Source organism: Coffea arabica, chromosome 8c, assembly GCF_036785885.1.
Source record: "Coffea arabica cultivar ET-39 chromosome 8c, Coffea Arabica ET-39 HiFi, whole genome shotgun sequence".
NCBI classification, from domain to species: Eukaryota; Viridiplantae; Streptophyta; class Magnoliopsida; order Gentianales; family Rubiaceae; genus Coffea; species Coffea arabica.
In genome coordinates, this window is record NC_092325.1 from 31,858,446 (window position 1) to 31,862,776 (window position 4,331).

Sequence of the window (4,331 nt, forward strand, 5' to 3'; positions counted from 1 at the left end):
CCTATTCCTCATCATCAAATTCAAAGTCATTCCCCAGTTTATATTAGACCAAGTTTTTGGTCTGTTCAGACTCCAAAAGAAAAAGCCTTTCTTTTCAAAAGACAAATTAATTTCAATATTATTTTCAAAGATGTCCTCAAAAAAGCCGGTCATTCTCAGGAAAAGATTCAATATTATGACCAACAAATTCAACAGTTTCGAGAGAAACTCAACAAAATTATTTCTTGACTTTAATTTTGCAGGTATGGCTCGCACTCCAAAGGATTATGAAATGTCTCACAGTAAGGTCCTTACTTCAAATAGATATAGTTTATTTCAAGATTTCCCAGAACCAGCCCAGGCAAGAAGGCATTAATTTAAAAAGAAAATAAATAATTGAAATCAGACTTGTTGAACCAAAGTGAAGAGAGAGTTTTGAACTTACTTGTAATTAAAGTTCTTGAATTTAGATGAGTGTGGGGCGTGGAAGCGAATAGGAATGAAAGCTTTTGATTTTATTGGAAACTAGAAGAATGTTTACAATAAGATGGCTCAGATCACATAAAGTGATCGATGCCTCTCTTTTGAAATCCTACCTCTATTTATACATGAATCGAAATGCTCATTTCATTTTCATTTTATTTGAATCTTATCTTTTTATCTTCGTAATCTTGAAATCTTCTTTTGATTGGATGGAACAATCCGTAGCTTTTAAAATGTTGCCTACAATCTTTTTGAAAATTAGCTTTTAGTAATCATATGGATCTTGTGCGCAGGGCCCACCAAAAGGGTCAGATGTTTGAGTGGGTGATGACGAAGATTCCTCCGCTGTAGTGGATCCAGCTGTTGTGGGTCTTTGATTTGAAATTCCTTTGTCTTCTTTTATTTGTTCTTTCAAATAATTCAGATATTCTTGAAGCATATCCGAATTTGTCATCATTTTTGAAAGGAAAAAATCTTGAGCCGGATTTGCTGCTTCTGTCTCTTTTCCTTTTGAAAGGGTGTTTGGCATTTAAATACTTGAAGAGGTAGCGACATTTTGAAGCGGATTTTTTTCTTTTGTTTGAACTGTCACTAATTGCTGCATGGTCCATTTGAGTTTTTCGCCTGTTTGAAGAAATTTGAGTACGGTCTCTTGGGAGCATATTTCTTGTTTGAATTCATCCCACCATTTAACTTTGAATTCCCGAACCAAAAACATTGGTAATGGTACTTCTAAATCTTGCATAATTTTAAAACTCCAGTAAAATATCCAAGGTACTTTAAATTCTGTGTAAAATAATATTGAACAGAGATTCTTAAAGAGAGTGGAGGCACCTTCGAGGCCAGCGGCCCTTGGTTTGCTAATATGCACATGGTCCTCACCTGTGATCCTGCCAACATCCATTACATTCTCAGCAAAAACTTCTCAAACTACCCAAAGGGTCCCGAATTCAGGAAAATATTTGATATTTTGGGAGATGGGATTTTCAATGCTGATTCCCAGTTATGGGAAACTCACAGGAGAGTAACTTTGTCGCTTATGCACCACCCCAGTTTCCTGAAAGTATTGGAAGTAACTGTTTGGGACAAAGTGGAAAAAGGGCTCCTCCCAGTTTTACAAAACTGTGCAAAAACAGGATCCCAGCTTGACTTGCAAGACATATTCCAGAGGTTCGCTTTTGATAGCATATCAAAATTGGAACTCGACCATGACCCAGGCAGCTTATCCTTGGATTTGCCAAACATTCCATGTGAGAAGGCTTTCAACGATGAACGATCTAGCGTTAGTCCTGTTACATAGGCACATATTGCCGGAGCGCTACTGGAAGCTTCAGAAATGGCTAGGAATCGGTAAAGAGAAGAAGCTGAGCAAAGCTTGGGATGCTTTTGATCAATTCATTTACCCTCGCATATCACTGAAGCAAGAAAAACGGAGTAAAATGTTTGACGAGGAACGCAGGTTTGTCGGACTAACCACTTTAATGGAGGCTTACGAGGAGACAAACAATAGTATTCGCGATGCAAAAGCGTTCATGAGAGACAACATTCTGAATTTGATGTTTGCTGGTAGAGACACCACCAGTACAGCTCTCACATGGTTTTTCACTTTTTCTGGCTGATTGCAACAAATCATTGGGCTGAGGAGAAGATTCTTGAAGAGATAGCAAATGAGTTGGACGTGGTGAAACAAGGTCAAGATTCGAGGCTCTTCAATGTCCAACAGTCCCATAAACTCGTTTACCTCCACGCTGCTCTCTGTGAAGCTCTCAGGCTATATCCGCCCGTGGCTTTAGAGCACAAAGCTCCAGTCCAGGCCGTCATTCTTCCAAGTGGTGTACGCGTCGAACCAAATACCAAACTGATTCTTTTCTTCTACTCCATGGGGAGGATGGAGTCCTTATGGGGTGAAGATTGCTTGGAGTTTAAGCCTGAAAGGTGGATATCGGAACGGGGGAGAGTCAGGCACGAACCTTCCTTCAAGTTCCCTGCGTTTAATGCCGGACCAAGGACTTGTTTGGGCAAGGAGATGGCTTTTGTTCAGATGAAAATGGTGGCAGCCTCCATCATCTACAATTACCACGTCCGAGTGGTGGATGGTCATCCTATTTCCCCTAGTGACTCCATTATTATCCAAATGAAACAGGGTTTAATGGTGAGGCTCTTTCAAAGAAATCGATGAATTTGTAGCCTTGAAATCATCACTCCCTATATGCATGTGAAGATCATCAGGCGACGAAGAATTGTAATATGTATCCTTGGCACTGATGTTTAATCCTTCTAGTTGAAACTTTTGTTGTAAAAAAAAAATTGTCTCCCCTGTATACTCTGTACTTATTTGGATGGTGAATTTAAAGTACGTTTGGAACGATTTTTCTTTTTTGTAATGTTCAATAATACTCTACTGCTATTACACTCGCTCTCCAGTTCTGTCCTACCAGTTGTCGTATCAAATGGGAAGAAAACAAAGGTCCTTGTTGCAGAAAAGGGAACGCACCTGTAATAGATAGATAAGCTACTGACATGGTGATAATTTGTTGGAATAGTTTGCGAATTGAAATAGAAATAAAGCTTGTCAAATTCAAAATATTGGACAAAAGAAGAATGGTTAATGTAGCCTCTTTTGGCATGTTTTTGTTCATTGAAGGAGACTAATTGCAATCTCTTGATGATCATTATAGTGAAGAAACAGTTTTGGCATGTTTTTGCCTATTAAAGGAGACTTGAGCAATCTCTTGATGATCATTGAAGTGAGGAAATTGTGATCCCTTAGTTTTAATGTCTTCTGGGTTGTTTTTCCTATATAAATGACAAGGTTTTAGTAAAACAATCTTACTTACTTAGCCATTTTGATCCTTTCTTAGAAAAATGCCTTTTAGTTTTGCTATCCAAAGTTCTTCATTCTTATTGTATCCTAAAGATATATTGCCTTAACCTAAAAGCAAATTACTAAGTGTAATGGAGGCCATGAACACCTTAAGGATAGTATTTGTGCATGCCTCAAGAATTATCAACAAATGCCCTTTCTTTTGTGAAATTTGTTAGTGAAATTTCTGCACTCTTATTTTATTTTGGGAAAATGGTCAATTTCGTTCCTAAACATTTTTGCCCTGTCAATTTAGTCCATGTATAATTTTTTTGGCCAATTTGATCCCTATACTTCTTTAACAGTTCCAATTGAGGAACATTACGGCAGCGCCACCATATAAATTCAATCAAATCACTAATTGAGCAACTAAGCAGGGATATTTTGGGTAGTTCTCTGTTGGGGCAATAACAAAAGAAGTAAAATCCCTGAAGGACCCAATTCTAAACCTTGGGTTCTTGACTAACAAAGTCTCCAAGAGACTGTCCAAACTCCTCTCCTCCTCGGATCCTTTTGGTGGTTCTTCTTGTGGCGTTTCCAAATTTTTTTTTATCTCTGAGTGCCCTTCTGGTTCACGTTTTAGAATGTCATCCACTACTCCTGCAACATTAACAGTTTCTTCTTTGGGAGCATATTCTTTTGCTAATTCCGGATTATCTTTGGAAGAAATATCCAGAGCAGGGATAGCATCAGGTTTCTTAATCTCTTCAATTGCAGCAGGCTCAATGTACTTATCCTCGATCTTTTCTTCCAGTTCAGCTGATGTAATAGGCAAACTTGGGGGCTCCTCAGCTTTTGGCTTCTCTTCCACCTCAGCTTTCACGACCTCTTCAACTATAAGTGGTTCACTTTGTTTCTCCTCAATCTTTTTCTCTGTTTCAACCAATGTTACTGCTGTTTCACCGGGGGTGTTCTCATCTTTTGGCTTTTCTTCATTTTCCTTAGGTGGAGAAGCACTGTCTTGTACAATTTTCTCTACGTCTTCTTTTACTTCCTTCTCAACTTG

At 38.4% G+C, this 4,331-nt stretch overlaps 1 pseudogene; it reads left to right on the forward strand.

The window, feature by feature from the left end:
• The first annotated feature begins 244 nt into the window (after positions 1–244).
• LOC140013474 (alkane hydroxylase MAH1-like) lies at positions 245–2,749 on the forward strand (annotated as a pseudogene).
• The last annotated feature ends 1,582 nt before the right edge of the window (positions 2,750–4,331 follow it).